Raw genomic sequence first — 17,858 nt, 5'->3', positions numbered from 1 at the left:
CTTTAAAAATGTGTCACCTAGTAAACATCTTGAGGAGATCTGCTTTAATAAATGTTAAGAATTATTTTTAATAGCATATCAACTATGTATAAATGAAGTTTTCCAAAGTGAATTAAATAATTTGTTTCTAGAATAGTTTAAACACTCCCCTACCCCACAACCTAATGTCTACTATTAATTTGCTTAGCAAACCCTTTTTCATAATGGATATAGTATAAAACTACACAACCTTGCCCAGTCTTTGTCTGAATAAGCACAAATTCCAAACAAGGGGTAGCACGGGACGAAGTGGAGGTTTTATATGAACCCTCTGACATCAGATAGCCTTGTTGATTTGAAAATTGGATGGAAGCCCAGCATAAGTCCCTCACAACTCTAGGACCAACCTTTCCCAAGAAATCCAATGAAGAAAACCTCCCACGAGTTTGGTCAGATGCCCATCCTATGCACCCTATTTTAGAATTTATTTAAATATATATCAATCAGAATAAAAATCACAAGAAGAAAAAAAAAACTCCTTCTGAACAATGCAGTGAGATGTCTTCCTTTGCTGCAATCTAGCTAACGTGGCCGGTCTCTCTTTCTGCATGGTGCATAAATAATTCCGAAGGACAGAAAAGAAAATGTCAAAGTTCCATGGAGCATGTTAAGAAAAGATAATCCACATATCAAATGTACAAACCAGGTCTGATAAAGTCATTTAGCAAAAGCATCAGAGAGTGCAATCGCTATACTTTGGTTTTATATGGATTTCAACCCCAAATCATAACTTCTTCCTTAAACTATAGCCACTGGAACTAGACCAAACTAAAAATATTCCTAAAGATGCCAAGTTTTTTGGTGAGAACTGATTTAACTCAAATTTCTTGGCTTGAACTGAGTCAGCTGGTCTTTCCTCTGTTCCACTCCCCATAGTCATTCTTACTAAATATAACAGCTGTCAATCTTCCCATACACTTCCACTTTCCTACTGAGTCTTTGGAGTCAAGGCCAGAGACTACATTTGGAACCAATGTCTCACCATCCTTCCATCAAGCTAACCCCAAGCTTAACCTCCCCTGGAGGGCAGCCTGGTACTGCTGGAAACAGTGATGAACTTAGAGTCAGAAGATTCAATTTAGGTCCTGACTCTCCCATATACTACCTGTGTGACCTTAGGAAAGTAACCACATCTCAATGAACCTCAGTTTCCTCATTTGCAAAATGATGAGACTGGAATAGATGACCTCTAATGTCCCTTCCAACTGTAAGTCTGTGGTCCTGTGAACTGGACATCTGCCAGGCAGGCTGTGAGCTAATCCATGCCTTAAGCAGAAGTGATAGCTAGGGAAATCAACAGAAACTGGGAAAGTTCTGTCTAGTGGCCTGGAAACAAGCAAATCTGCCCAACTTGATTTGGTAATTTCAGTCCTTTCTTTTACTCTACCTCTCCTTTCTAAGTACACTGATCTCCCCAAAATATACAGTTTTCCCTCATACAGTGAGAGAATGGGGTGAGGACCTACATAATATGAATGGGCACTGGCATCCATCATGTACAGATATCTGCGGATTTAATTAAATTTTAAAAAATTATTCATAGATAGAACCAGGATAAACAATCATCTGGCACACTAATTTTCTGCTTTGTATGAGTCAGAGACTTTACATTTCCAATAATCAAAATATTGATTAGGAAGGCAGAATATTTTTCATCTCAATATTTCATTTTAATAGATTCTTTACAAAGTTTAACCACAACAGTTCAAGCTGAGTTGTCTTTTTTTTTTTTTTTTGGTGTGTGTGTGTGTGTGTGTGTGTGTGTGTGTGAAGCATTCTGGGTCTAATACTTCTACATGCATCTTGGAAAAATCACATTCAAGAGCAAGGATAATCTGGGTACGAGAAGAAACCTTCAAAAGAAAAGGTTGAAAAAACATAGGGAGATAAACTCTCTAAAGCAGGAGTTCTTAACCTTCTTTGTGCCAAAAACCCCTTCTCAGAATAATATTGCTGTTGGTTTTTTAAGTCTGTAATTGAAGGAAACGCTGAACAGTTAAAGATTAATGAAAATAAAAATGTAATTTTTTTTCTCAATAAGTTCACGGATCCCCAAGGAATCCCTGGATCCCAGGTTAAGAACCCCTGTTTGAACTCAAGTCAGGTGTATACTGTTCCTCTCTAATTCATGAAAGGCTAAGAGCATAGATACTTAATCTGCTACAGGTGAAAGGCCAAACCCACTAAGGACTTAAGTCTCCACTGAAGTAGGAATTTTTAGCTTTTTTATTTTCAGGCAAAATTTCCTTAGAGTAACTACTATTTGAAATCATTTAGGCCTGAAGCAAAATCTAACCTTTCTAATTTAGCACATTGTAGTTAATGAATTAGAGCAGAGAAGAGCAGTAGCCCAGAATAAGCCAGGTGATAGTAAAAAGGTTATAAAATAAATGAAAATCCAATTCCAGTATGCAGTTCAGAAGCTGAAGATTTGGTAGGCCACGCATGTCAAAAAGCATTCTCCTCTCCTCAGTATTTTCTCCAACCCTTCCTCCTGCTCTTCACATAATTCCTCCTGACATATTTGTGATTTCATTGATGTGGGTACCTCCTCCACCAATGCAGCCCATCCACGCCTTCTCCTTCTGGAGAATTCTTGCCTCTATGTTTCTATAAACCTTTTTTCTCTTCTTCTTCTCCATAAAACTTCCACCGAGAATTTTCCCAGTCCACTAGAGTCATTCCTCCAGTTCTTTTAATATGTTGCGGATACAGAAGGAAGTTCAAAAACAGTGGACCCGGGTTAGCACAGTGCCTGGTACACAGTAAGTGCTTTGTAAATGTTAACTGTGGTTGTTGTTAATCTTTGTAGAAGGGCTATGGGCCAGTCAATAAACATTTATTAAATGCCTACAGTGCACAGAATGCTGAACATGAGTTAAGACCTGGGTTTGAATGCTACTTTTGACACTTACTAGCTGTGTGTCCATGGGCAAATCACTAAACCGTCTCTGGGCCTCAGTTTACTCCTCTGTAAAACTGAGACTTTTTTTTAATGGAGATAATAATACCTACTTCAAGGGGTTGTTTGTAAGGTTTGAATGAGATAATATATTTAAATGGCCTTGCAAAACTTGAAGCAAAAACTTACAAACTTGACAGAATATAAATGTTAACAGAATCTTCGACCTGTACTTGGCACAACGCTTGAAACAAAGTAGACATATTTAATAAATGGCTGTTGATTATGCAGAAACACTTAAATTTTTCTACCAACAGGATAACCAAGAGGCTCTGCCTCCTAAGCTGACAATCCTTGAAACATGCTTAACATTACTAAATGCTGTGAATTTTCTCTCGGAGGCATAGGCAGGCAATGTGGTACTTAACTGACTTATTACTGCATGTTCGATAAATCTATTATTATTTATTGAATACATATTATATAAACACAGAAAACTATGTCAGACAATAGGCAGGATACAAAGGTAGCAGGAAAAAAACAATCCCTGCCCTAAGAGATCTTAGCTTTTGAGAAAACAAGACCTACATGCTTAAACAACTTATATTTACTTTGTATATGGGCAGAGGCCATTTTGCTTTTTTGCTAGATTGCGTAGTATGGACTGTACATGTTATAGAACTTTGGGAGATGGCAGTGAATGATTTGAGGCAAGGAAAGGCTAAATGAGGAACATAGGCATGGAGGCAAATAATCACCATACTCACATACTCTGTTTTACACAGAAATATCAGCCTTAGGCACAACATTCATGTTGGCAATTCACTCCCTCTTCCTAGTTAACCCAGCTGGGTTTCCTGGAACAGAACAGAATGGTTACCCTCCTACTGAGTATTACACACTTCCTTATAAGTCAACTGGAAAGCACTGGTGATCTAAACAGAATTTAGGGAACTAGCCACATATAAATATAGCCATTTATGTAAAAAAAAAAAAAGTATTTGTTTCCATATAACCACATATACAAATAACTTAAACATTATTCCTATCAATCAAACTGTGTGACCAAAGGATAAAGGGAATCTACAGTTTATAAAATATCTATTGCCAAAAAAGATGCAAGACCAAAGTAGGCATTTTCAGCTAAGAAGCACCAACAGTGGACAAACTATTTTGGTTCCCCTTCCCCCCCCCCCCATTCTCTTCCCTTCTCCTTCCTCCACAGTACACGCCCCCACCTACCCCCAAATAGAGATCAAATGTAATAAGCCTTTCTGTGGGCTAAGTGTGGGAGATAAAGATACTCAAGTTTCTGGCCATTAGGCCTGAGTCCACTGGGTGTGGGACATGGTAGGATCTTATCAGCTGCTACTGCAGAAAAACCAGAAACCCAGAGAAAGGAAAACTCTTAATACAGTAACGGGACAAGAAAGATGCGGTAAAGGGTTTCTTTTAATTTCTTCAGAGGGAGGGGAAGAGGAGAACCTCTTCTTTTTGTGTTTCTCATTTACAAACTGCTCTTTCCAGTTAAATGGCTGGTCATGTAACAGTGATAGCAGCCATGTTTTATGAGAGGATGCTGTGGCACCCAGAACTCCCCTTCAGTTAATCAGGAGCTCTGACTAACAAGGGCTCGGGCAGGGAATGAAGACCAGAAGCTATGTTATTTATTAGGTGAACACTGAGGCAGCTTGTAATAAAGAGCTACCTAACATTTATGCAGCACTTACCATCTGCCAGGCACTGTGCCAAATGCTTTACAGACACTATCTCACTTGATTGTCACAACCCCAGAAGGCAGGTGCTATCGTTATCATCCCCATTTTACAGATGAGGCAAAGAGATTTAAAGTGACTTGCCCAGGGTCACACAGCTAGTAAGTGTCTGAGGTCAGATTTGATCTTAGGAAGATGAATCTTCCAGACTCCAGGCCAATGATCAGTCTACAAGCGCTACTAGCTTTTATCTTTATCTTTACCTTCTTAGGCACTGGAAGCCAGAATGAACTTGCAAAAAATGTAAAAATCAGATTGTTTTCAAGACTTTAAGTCAGGAAACCAATTAGACCTCTCTTTCCACTTCTCATTTTACTACAGTTAGTAAGTACAGTTAACATTGAACAGCTAGTTAGCAGGGTATAAGCCTACATATTTTTGCATTATTTATATTTCAGAGCTATAAAACTCTTATCTTCCCCTGACTGAAGGGAAGTTTTCTTTGAAAACCCAGCTTAATACACGCACAGATGGGTTTTTGCCATTTTCCCTTTATTGTTTACTCACCTCCCCAAGGGAAAGGCCTTTCATGCTGATAAAACTGTATAAGGGGTCTAATGCTAATTCTCTTGTTTCCTTTGAAAGATAATAGATACAAGACTTGGTTCAGGAGGCAACTCGAGTTCCCCCAAATCAGAAATGGCAGCAAGGCAAACTGCCATTGTTTTGTATCTCGAGTGCAGGCATATTAAGTGTAGCACTCAGAAGATAATGGTCACTGCTCCTATTCTGACTGAATACTATCAAAACTTCTCAGAGCATCTTAGCATCCACCGTCCAAAACAATCAATTGACATTGTGATAGGAGTATCAGAAGTGTTGCCCTCAAGTAACCTGGGATGGTTTATAAATCAGAGTAAAAGACAAGTTTAGTGACACTCTCTCATCCAATTTAGTCAGGAAGGGTAGTCTTGGGGAGACATCCGGAATAAGGTCGTAGTTCAGCTCCTGGGGAATAAAGAGGGCTTGATAATACACACAAGCACCTAATAAATATATCTATGAATGTACACCACAAGGAGGTCTACTCTCACCCTTCATGCTCATTTTAATCCATCTGGGATAACACATCCCTTTCTTGCCTCCTTCCAGGTTCATAGGATCACAGACTTTGAATTAGAAAGGACCCTAGATCATTCTAACCTCATTTCAACTACACATTTTAAACACATGTATAGGGCAGTGATAAGGACATGACAGTGTGATTTGTCTTGTAGTATGTTATTAATCAACCCTAATATGTTATTAACAAACACTCAATATCTCCATTACTTGATCCACAACATAAATCTGTTAAAACTCTACACTTTTAATTACAATGTTGTTCATTCAGTCATGTCGGACTCTTCATGACCCCATGGACCATAGCACACCAGGTCCTTCCATCCTCCACTATCTCTCAAAATCTGTCTACGTTCATGTTCATTGTTTCCGTGAAACTATCTATCCATCTCATCCTCTGCGGTCCCCTTCTCCTTTTGCCTTCAATCTTTCCCAACATCAGGGTCTTTTCCAATGAGTCCTGTCTTTCCATTATGTAGACATTTAAGCTTCAGCTTCAGTATCTGACCTTCCAGTGAATAGTTTGAGTTTATTTCTTTAAGTATTAACTAATGTGATCTCCCTGCTGTCCAAAGGACTCTCAAAAGTCTTCTCCAGCACCACAATTTGAAAGCGTACATTCTATAGCACTCAGCTTTCCTTATAGTCCAACTCTCATAGCCATACATTGATACTGGAAAAAACATAGCTTTGACTATTGTTGGCAAGGTGATGTCCAGATTTGCCATAGCTTTCCTTACAAGGCGCAAGCATCTTCTAATTTCATGATATTTGAGCCCAAGAATATAAAATCTGACACTGCTTCTATTTCTTCTCCCTCTATTTGCTGGAAGTGATGGGGTCAGTTGCCAAGATTTTAGTTTTTTTTTGATGTTAAGCATCAGCTTTTACACTCTCCTCTTTCACCCTCATCATGAGGCTTCTTAATTCCTCTTCACTTTCTGCCATCAGAGTGGTATTATCTGCATATCTGAGATTGTTGATATTTCTCCTGGCAACCTTAATTCTGGCTTTTGATTTATTCAGCCTGGCATTTCCCATGATATACTCTGCATATAAGTTAAATAAATAAGGTGACAGCCATATACAACCTTGTTGTATTCCTCTTCCAATCTTAAACCAATCAGCTGTTCCATGTTTGGTTCTAACTGTGCTTCTTGACCTAAATACAGGTTCCTCAGGAAACAGGTAAGATGATCTGGTACTCTCATCTCTTTAAGGACTTGCCACATTTTGAACTACTATACTTAACAGCAAATGTAACTACAAATGAACTATAAAGGAAGACAAAGACAATGCTGGTCTCTGGTTCTTAATCCTTTCCAAATATCGTGAGACCACCCAGAATTTCTTCCAAGTTCAGCACCCTACCCCTTCCTATTGGGAAGTTCCAACTCATTTCTGTCTGTCTGTCTCTCTCACTGGTGGCACTGATAATTCAAGTCATCAAATATTTACTGAATATCTGAAAAGTGCCCAGGTACAGGAAGAGATGCAAGAAGAATACTGGTAGAAAATTAAACAAAAATATAAGCACAAATTCCCTTTCGAAGCCAAACCATTAAAAAAAAAAAAGATAAAGGAGAGAAGTGCTTCAAAATGGATAATGATTCATTGCTACGATCCTTTATATATAGTGAAGGGTTTTTTGTTGCATTTAATATAGGATCCAATTTACAGAAAACTAATTCACATACACCTTGCCAGGGACACATGTATTACATAATGTATGGTATAGCATGACACTAAGAAATTTGAAATATAGGAAAATCAAGTATAACTCCAACTAGTATCACTTGGTTCCATGAAAACACAATGTCAGACAAGTTACCATGAAGCTGTTAGCTCCACAGAAATGATATTATAAATAGTATATACAGGTTCCATAATTCTGGAGTGGAGTTTGATTATAATGCCTTAATGATGACACTACAATGATCTTACCCAAGGAAATTTTACATAAGCTGTAGTTTGTATCAGACTGTAGCCCTTATAACTTAAAAAGTCCAATAAGCCAATGAATCTGAGCATTTATCACACACTGAAACCAAGGAAGTTTGCACACCACTATTACCCTTCCTACTATCACCATGGATGCACTATACAGGACTGCGTCAGATGCAGGGCACTGTTGTGGTGTATATGTGCTCATGACCATTCTAGTAGAATAGTCTGGATACAACCACCAGTCCCATTGAACGAATGGATGCAGAAATGAGGGAGTTCACATTCAAAGGTGTCCAGAGGTACACTTTTAAACTTTTAAATTAGAGGTGAATGGTCTCTTTCTGGCAGTCCTGGTTCCAAGTTAACAACAATAGCAGCAACAAACACTTATTAGGCACTTACCTATCAGGCCCCATGGCTAAGTATGAAGAATACAAACGTGGGGAGAAAATACAGCCATAGCTTTCATGCTAAGAGGTGATATGTGTAAAAGTTCTTTTAAATTTGCTAATGCAGCATTTTGCAAAGTACCTAGCACAGAGTAGGCACTTAATATGTTTTTACTGACTTTAGAAATTGACTGTGCTTTAGAAATTTCAATAACATATAACCGGCTCCCAAGGAGATCATGATTCTCCTGAGAAGCTCCATCTATGGCTCCAAACTCCATTGCTATGGCATCCTGTCTGTGTTGTGGACAGACAGCAAACACGGTTGTGTGGTGAAGAGGCATAAACACTGATCCAAGAGCCAGGAGGTGGAAATTCTCACCCCAGATTTGCTATTAACCAGACATGTCACTTAACATCTCTGAATCTCAGTTTCTTTGACTGTAAAATGGTGAGGAGGGTATTTGAAGTGCATGATTCTAACTCTAAATTTATAATCCTATGATTTCTAAGGTCTCTTTTTACCTTAAAATCCAACTGTCCTAGGATTGAAAAAAGAAACTAAGAAGGTTAAGTTTTTTAAAAAAAATATTTAGCATATTTACATTACTTTTAGGATCACAGGATTATCATACATTTTAGGCTGGAAGGGACTTTAGAGGTCCAAACCCCTCTCCCTCCCCATTTTATAGATAAATAAACTGAAGCCCACTAGGGTCACTTTGCTAGTAAGGGGCAAAATCAGGTTTCAAACCCAGGTCCTTTGACTTCACATCTGATGTTCTTTCCACTTCTAATTTTTTTTCCCCAAAATATTTGATTACTCCCACGTACTCATTTTAAATAAGCCAAGAAAGATACTTAGTAAAATATGCCACTGATAAGTGAGTTATCTTTGATCACAATATTCAGCTCCCAAATGAGCTTGCATTCTGTATAATTCTGCATCATGACACAGAAGTGTTTTTAGCTCCTGAGCTAGAATGTGTTATAGAGGTACTAGGAAGGAGAGAGGCCTATCTTTTAACCTTTTTTAAACATCTCATTATCACAATAGTAACACAATTAGAAACTGGTTTTCACATTGCAGAATCAGCTTGCAAAGGCCATCTTTAAACAAAAGACAGCTAGGGGTGGCTCCAAATATAGCAAGCAAACCATGCTGTGGGGGAAAAAAGGGGGTGGACACGGAAGGCACAAATTCAGGGGTTTATTTCCACTTTGGAAAAAACTGTAATATGGAAACGGAGGCATTCATCATTCAATCATCCTGATCTAGAACCAAGGCTAATTAAAATGTGATCTGAATCACTGAAATAAGAAGAGTCATCCAAGCTTGGGGGTGGGGAAAGCAACAGAACCAACCAGCGACTTGAAAAATCTTACTAATGTTGGTGAGGACTGAAGAGTATTGAGAAGCAGACATTTTTATCATTCAAGTGCTTTCCATGGCCTTTTGAGACATTTCAGATGCCTGTGTGGTAAACTGCTCCATACAATAATATAAAGATCATGGTAAATTCATTTTCCTCATTTTCAGCTACCATCCTGTTTGCATATATGTAGTCATTTTGTCTTACTTAACGTTTACAGGCTTTTTTAGCTCCTCTTAATACAATAACACCATTCATTCAACTCAGAGAAACAAATGGGTGCTTTAAAAAATACAGCTCTAGCAAAAATGTCCATAACTGGCCACACCGGGCAAGCAGCCTCAGGGCAATGATCAAGCCCCAAGATTAATGTCCCCTTAAATGCTCCCCCTGTCTTAATCACTTAGAGCTATCACGACTGAGGGCTTGTTTTTGTAATACATTCAGCCAATGAAAGCAGACAGTTAAGGCTTAGAGGATTAGGGGTATGAGTGTAAGGGAGGGGAAAGGGGGGGAGTCACGTGTGTACACAGACAGAGTTCAGCCTGGCTCACAAACCTTAGGGCACCGGGCTCGGCATACTTTTTGGTAAGCTGTGATAACCTCTGTGGAGAAGCAAAGACATTGCAGCCTGGTTGGACTTAAATGGAGGGGTGAGTGGTGTCCGCCTGCTATCAAGTAAAACCCCAAGGTGGCATTTATTGGGTGAGTGTTCCCCTTCCCAGAAAAAACAAACTACATTGAGATTTGCAGCTTATACTTTTGCTCTGTAAAACTCAGTTGCAAATGTCTCACACCCAGTGGGTTGAACGGGAAAGTAACTGACTCTTTCAAATGTTTCCCCTTACACACACACACACACACACACAGAGATATACTGTCCTGTTATAATGGGCTGTCATTAAGTTTGCTGAAGGGACATTGTATGGTAGCTTTGATCTGAAGGCTATTAACCTTCTCTTCATGCCACAGTTATTAATCTTAACAGCTACTGTTTCTTTAGGAATTAATATGGTTTTCATGAAAGGCTTCTTCTGGCAGGTCAAGGGCTATTCTTGTGGGTAGTTTGTGGCTGGTGCCTCCATCCTTTTATTATTATTTTTTTAAACCATGAAATCTTAGGGTGTATCTCTGGATGATGTCAAATTTATTGGCTTCCTGAAGCAAAAAAGATTCATTCTGAAGAGACAAACTAACTTATTTCAAGGTGGTACTTACAGTATACCACCATCATATTATACCTTCAGTAGGTATTATAATTTAGTGTTTGTTACTGTTAGAGAAAATGTTAAATCAGTCATTCTTCATTAACTAATTCCAGTGTAGGTTACTGAATAGTTGCATGTGGTAATTAAATTAGCAACAGGGCAATTCATTCTGAACCTGAAGCACATCATTAATGGAGATGCACTTATAAGAGGACTTCTGTCTCCCTAGAAATACTCAACTTGATCTTAAGTGAGAGGTCCTAAAATCTACCTAACAGTTGGACAGACTGACAAAAAGCTCTCCTACCTTATATGTAGGATTTCCTATATGTATACCTTGTGGGGAAAAACCCTAAACAATAACAAACAAAAACCAGGGGGAATGAAGTGAATGGTTTAGCAGCTCTTAACAGTATGTGTAAGCCATGGATCTGAGATCATCTTTTTTGGGGCTGGCAAAATTCCTGATTTCAGCGAGAGCCACAGCTAGGAATTCTTAAACCTAGGACAAATTAATTTGGGAGGTGGGGTGAAAATGAAGGTAGATGGACTCAAAACAGCATTCGGTGGGTGCAGCTTTGCTGGGGAAAGGGCCAGCCTATCATCTCCCTCTCCTCTCCCAGCCCATAACTCCGCTCTTTCATCCTTTTCAAGGGCCCACCTTCTCCCTCAATCTCCACAAGGGAATGATCTGGCAATCCTGAAAGGATGGTGGTGTCTAAACATCTTGCAGGGGAGAAATAAATTCCCCTTCTGCAGTGCCCAGGACAAAACAGGCATCCCATTCTAGTAATAGCTCCAAGCTCCAAAAACAGTAGCTCAGATATCCAAATGGCCATTTTTTTTTTTGGAACAAAAATTTTACATTGTCTTTTAGCACAAAAAATTTTATGGTATGGTAAAGAGAAGGTCTTAGGAAGAATGTTAAAGTTAACTTTAACAGTGAGTGCTGGGTCATAAGCCCTTCTGGAGACTAATGGGAGAAGATTGTAAATTACATCAGTTATTTATGACAGTAGGCATATGTGTTTTTAGGCTAGGATGGAAAAATTGATTAGACCTGTTTCATAATTCATGTGTAAAATACTTGCATTATACATAGGCTATATACATGTACCATGCTAGCAGCAATATATCTATATGACTGGGGGGAGGGAGAGGTTCTGTGCTTCTTTCTACTGCATATATAAATCCACCTGTAAAACTATTCCCAAGGGGAAAAGCTAAGCACTTCTGGAAGCTGCATTTACTCTCTCAGGCCACACGAGTACCATGTGGTACACTCAAGCAGTAACTGACTAAACGGTCATTTAATTACACCATCAGACCACTAAACAGTACCTTTGCGGCCTAAGAGAGTTAACATAGCTTCCCCAAATGCCTGCCTTACCTCAAGGGAGTAATTAACCCACTGAAAGAATCTGGTCCACTCTGCATATTAGGACAACAACAACAAAAAATTTCTTAACCACTGTTTAATATGATTCTTCCCTGTGTGCTGACTCCCAGAATTCCTTGATATTTAAACCAAGGTTTTCACTTTGCCCATTTCCTTGTCCTATTTGATCCCCCGACAAAGTCATTAGACTGCATTTGTGAAAGCTTGATCACAAGCATAGGATTATATGACTTCACTTTGGGAATAAGCCAAATAAGAAGGCAGCCCAGGAGAGGAAAAGGTAGAATTTTAACTGGTAGGAGGAATCATGTTTCTTTAATCTGAATCGCCAAAATCTGAGACTGATGAAGGCAAAGTTCAGTCCTAGAGGAGTGAATCAGCCTGTATTGAGGAGTTAGAATGAGGAGTCAGAATACAAAAACAAAACTTCAATAACAGAGAAGGGAATACAGTGAGATAAGTCAAGTGTCATGTGCATTCATTTTGTATATGCATCCCATTACTCCCTTCCCACCCACACATTCCAAAGTGAGAGTGTCCAACTGTTTTCCATTTTTTAAATTAACCTAGTAAAACCTATGGAAACAACTGTTTCTATTGGACCAAATGTGAAAAGTAAAAATAACCTTGCTAGTTCCCCCTTCCCAAAGAACCACCAACTTAGTAATACCTTATGTCTTTGAGATTAGACAATCATCATAACCAGCCAAAGATGGCAGACTCATGATGCCACAACAGCTGTTACTGAGACTTCTATCTGTTCTCAGCAGGACCCTGTGAACTTCCTAGGATGTCAGTACTCTCAAGAGGAGACCTTAGAAGTCAAAGAACAAAGAATCAAGGGAAAAATAAGTATTCAGTAAACAATGTTCTTAGCTGCAAAGGAGGGTCCACTGTTCAACTGGTCTAAAGCAACCAGCTGACTAAGTGGCCAAGAGAACTCCACAAACTTTGGTTACTCAAGGGTTACTTTTATTTATTTCCATGGAGGAGTACAAGCAAGGACAGTGTGGTTCAGTAGAAACAGCATGAGACTAAAACTTGTTAGACTGTGACTTTGCTACAACTAATATAACTAAGGACAAGCTGCATCTCTCTGAGTCTCAGTTTCCTCATCCGTAAAGTAAAGAGACTGGATATGATAAACTCAGAGGCCTTTTCCAGTTCTCAATCTATAAGTCTATGAACCAGGTGAGTACAGTTTCAATCTCATTATTTCATAGTTTAGAAATGGAAAAAGCAGAATGCCATTAAACCAAAACAATTTAGATACTTAATGAGTCATATATCATTACTCTGAAGGCACTGTATACAAGATGGAAATCAGCACAAGTAAGCATTCTATATTAGGAAGCTGTATGAAAGCAATAACAACTTATCAGCTTTTTCAAAGAATCTGTCTTAGTGATGTGTGTTAATTGAGGCTAAAGCCTCCACCCATTATTACAAAGGTAAACAAACATTTAATGCTAACTTTTTAAAATATTCCTGCTTATTCCAAGACACTTGCTTGGAATTATTTTGGAGCTGGAGTCTATTAGATTATGTTAATGCCATAAAAAGGCCTGAAAAACTTAATTTGCAAACTACTTTACTTATAATAGCTCCTCTTCTTGCCCAACACAGTATGAGGCACATAGATGTTCGGCAACTGAGTGAGTCAATCAACAAACCTTTACTAAGCACTTGCAGTGTTCTCGGCCCTGGGTATACAAAGGCAGAGTCTGTTCAATTCAGGCCAACCACATTTATTAAGCACCTAGTATTTGAAAGGTACTATAAATTACAATTTCATCTTTCCCCCTCGCTAAATGTGGAAAGCTTAAGTGATTCTAAGATTGATTAAACCATAAGATGTATCCGTGGCCAACCAGATTACTGCAACTAATCACAAACGAAGAAAAACACATTGGAATTCTGAAGTCAACATATTTTTTACATTTAAAACCATTCTTTGATTGGAGGCAAAAACAAGCAGAGGACTGGCTTTGGCTCTTGGTCCGTTGTTTGCCTGTCTCTAAATCAGGTTATCTTGTCCACTCCCCTCTGCCTCCAGTGTCTAGTGAGGCAGCCAGGTGGCGTACTGGGTAGCCTGCTGGACTTAGAATCAGGAAGACTTGAATTCAGATCCTGCCTCAGACACTGACTAGACAATTTTGTGACTCTATGCAAGTCTATTCGCAAAGGCAAAAGAAAATCTTAAGGTTTCAATTAAATTAATTTAGGTACCTTTGTAGCAAGGAAGTGAAAAGCAGTATAATTTTCTTACCTAAAAAAATCATATTATTGATTTTTAAATTGTTTACTCTGTGTATCCAGACCCCTATGCAGACACAGATACAGACACACAGACACACACACACACACACTTTTTTTAAATTTTCGTATTTTAGGATGCTACTCATGGCAGTTTTACAACAATCAATGGACCTTAACTGGGGTCTCTCCCGTTCTTTGAATCATCTCTGATTGATTCTCTATCATGCCTCCTAAAACTGAGATTCCGGAACCTTCTCCTCAGGATGTCAAGCTTACCCCCACCCTCCTCTAACAGATGACCTTGCTTTTCACTTTACTGAGAAAACTGAAGCCATCCTCATAAGCCCCTTGATCTACCCTCCTCCATAATTGAGGACAACTACCTTTAAATGCACTATGGACCTTCAAGGAGTCAGAGGACCTGGGTTCACATCTTGGTTCTGCCAATTATCACTTGTTCGACCTTGGGCAAATAATTTAATTTCTTTGAATCTCAGTTTCTCATATCTGTAAAACAAGAAAGGTTGGACTAGATGTCTTCTAAGGTCCCTTTTAACCCTGAATCTGTGCTCCTATGATCATCCAGAGAATGAGGTGGTCAGTTTCCTTCCTTGCCAAAGCTAAACCTTTCAAGAATGTCCCAGATCCCATTCACTCCATGATGGTGTTCCAGCCATCGTTCCCTTTCTTCAATCTCTCCCTCTCTTTGCTTTTTCCTCTGCTTACAAACATGCTTAGGTCTCAGCAGCCTTAAAAACAACAAACAAACAAACAAAAACCCCTCTCTTCTGCCTTGCTACCTCCTCAATCTGTTCTTTTCTTATTGAGAATGAGTCCACTCTTTGCTCTCTGCCTCAACATCCTTAATATCCACTTGCTACTCAGCCTCTGCAATCCATGTCCTACTTTTTCAGCTAATGAAATTACCCTTTAAGGGTTACCAATAACCTTTTCATATCAGTCACACCACCAAGACTTTCCTCACTCCTTCTTGACCTCTCTGCAGCATCCGACACTGATAACTATACCCAACTTGGTATTTTCTTCTTTCACCGCTTCCAAGACTTGGGTCTTTCCTGGATTTCCTTCTGTCTATTGTTGTTCCTTCTTCTTCCTTCACTGTTTAAAATTCCTCCTCCAAACTCTATGTGGGTATGTGAGGACACGTTCAGATATTTGTCCTCCCCCCTTCTGTATATTCCCTAAAAAGGCTCTCCCTTGTGGACCTCATCATTTAAGTCTTGATGCTCAAAGTGTTAGCCATCTTTGACTTGCTCTAATCTCCATCTCCTACATCCAAAAAAAAAAAAATTGTAGGCAGGTAGGTGGTGCAGTGGATAAAGTGCTGGACCTAGAATCAGGGAAAATGGAATTCAAATTTAGCTCAGACATTTATTAGCTGTGTGACCCTAGACAAGTTACTTAACTTATTCGGTGCTTGGGGTACTGGGTGTTCAGGGAGGACTCACACCTCTGGTGTAAAGGCTTGCTGAGCCCTTTTCAGGGCTGCTCATCCACTTTTGGTGCCCCCCTTCACCCAAATCTTGCCTGTGGCTCTAAGAAGCTGTAGCATGTGCAGCACCCCAGTAAACTGTCTCAGCAGATGGACTATTGAAATCCTTCTCTTCCTTCAAGGTCATGCTGAAGAGCTACCTCCTCCATAAAGCTTCCCTTATTTTACAAGCTGATTTCTCCATTCTAAAAATTTCCTATACTATTATTAATGTATCTCTCCTTCAACCTTCATCATATTCTATCTACAATATTGATGTATGTAATAGCAGCTCTCATTTAGATAGGATTTTATATAGTGTTTTGAGTGTCCCACCTTCCCCCCATTAGAATTTAAGCTCCTTCAGGGCAGGGACTGTTAGATGTCATTCCTAAATTCTCTAGCACCTACAGGTTGAAAGTATCCAACAGGCCTCAAATCTGATGTCAAGTTACGGGGATGTCTATCGCAACTGCATGGGAAGACTACCCCTGGTAGAGCGGGTGGATGAGAACAATCTGTTCCAATAGCTATGACTGTGGCTGAAGCAGGTGCCATGGAGTGCTGAGAGCTTGGTCAAACACCAAAGATGCCAAAGTCATCCACTGTGTTCCAAGCCATCACCAGTTGTCTTGACTTTTGTCCTGCCACTGGACTTTGATGACTCAGGAAGAGAAAGTGAAGTTGACAACTTTGTGCAACTCTGCCTCACTTAAACTCAATGCATGTGCAAGTCAAGACATCACCCATGATGTCACTGGCCCTCTTCGAAAACCACGAACAAATAACAACAACTTAACCTACGTGTGCCTCATTACCTTCATCTGTAAAATGGGGATAATAATAGCACCTATTTGCTAGAGTTGTTGTGAGGATCAAATGAGATAATATTTGTAAAGTGCTTAGCACAGTGCCTAGCAAGCTCTATAAATGCTGGATGCTATTATTCTTTCCTATGAATTCCACACTGCAAACTCTCTCATATCTGTCTACTCTCTCACCTCTCTACCTCTTATCTGGACTATTACAGCAGTTTCCTAATTGGTCTCTCTATCATCAGTCTTTTCCCTCTCCAATCCATCCCTCATGTAGATGCCAAAGTAATTTTCCTAACGCACAGGCCTAACCCTATCAATGTCCTACTCAGCGGCCTTCAGAGGCTCCACATTGCTTATATTGGATAAAATAAAACTCCTTTGCTTGGCATTTAAGGCTCGCCACAATCTGTCACCAATCTACCTTTCCAGGCTTAGTTCAGAAACACTTTAATCCCTATCAAGCATACTAAAGGCTTTAAGGCTTTGCCAAACAGGACTAGTCCTTGGTTTCTTCTGTATGCTTGCCTCCGTCGATCTTCTGTTCCTGAAAAGTTCTCCTTCCTCATTTCTGACTATTGAAATCCTTCTCTTCCTTCAAGGTCATGCTGAAGAGCTACCTCCTATATAAAGCTTCCCTTATTTCACAAGCTGATTTCTCCATTCTAAAAATTTCCTATACTATTTTTAATGTATCTCTCCTTCAACCTTCATCACATTTTATCTACAATATTGATGTATGTAATAGCAGCTCTCATTTAGACAGGATTTTATATAGTGTTTTTGAGTGTCCCACCTTCCCCCCATTAGAATTTAAGCTCCTTCAGAGCAGGGACTGTTAGATGCCATTCCTAAATTCTCTAGCACCTACTGGATAATAGTGCTTTGTCCAAGGGTATTACTTAATAAAAGTTGGCTGAATTGAATTGACAACTGCAGATTGAGACTCCTATATCCAGGATCCTAGCCATGGTTTAGCCCATCCACTAAGAAGCTACTCTTCAAAAGACTTTCTGATGTTTTTTGAGTTGCTCACACAGTTGGTGGATTTTAAGCCCTGTTTCCATTACATATTCCCTTTTTGATCCTTGGGTTTTATTATAGTTTATTTAGTGGCCTATAGTCATTACTCTCAGGCAGGATCTTTACCAGATCTGATTTTTCCTGAATTTTACTTACCCGAACATACACTGTCAAA

The 17,858-nt window shown here is 39.3% G+C and overlaps 2 protein-coding genes across 7 annotated transcripts in view; one reads left to right on the top strand and one right to left on the bottom strand.

The window, feature by feature from the left end:
- Window positions 1-17,858, bottom strand: part of LOC114052094 (uncharacterized protein C7orf50 homolog) — a 338,906-nt gene that overhangs the window by 149,729 nt on the left and 171,319 nt on the right. The window lies entirely within an intron of this gene.
- The window catches only part of LOC114052092 (probable G-protein coupled receptor 146), a 47,643-nt gene that overhangs the window by 12,177 nt on the left and 17,608 nt on the right, over window positions 1-17,858 (top strand). Inside the window, exon 1 of one of the 3 annotated variants that reach the window (XM_027874529.1) lies at window positions 10,045-10,140. The exons of 1 other annotated variant lie outside the window; for it this stretch is intronic. The gene's annotated coding sequence lies outside the window, so the exon portion shown is untranslated. Of the gene's footprint in view, window positions 1-10,044; window positions 10,193-17,858 lie in introns of those variants that run through there. One more of the 3 variants, XM_027874527.1, reaches the window with a different exon arrangement.

This window comes from Vombatus ursinus, unplaced genomic scaffold (assembly GCF_900497805.2).
Source record: "Vombatus ursinus unplaced genomic scaffold, bare-nosed wombat genome assembly UNPS02014807.1, whole genome shotgun sequence".
NCBI lineage: Eukaryota > Metazoa > Chordata > Mammalia > Diprotodontia > Vombatidae > Vombatus > Vombatus ursinus.
This window is presented reverse-complemented; position numbering and strand designations above follow the sequence as displayed.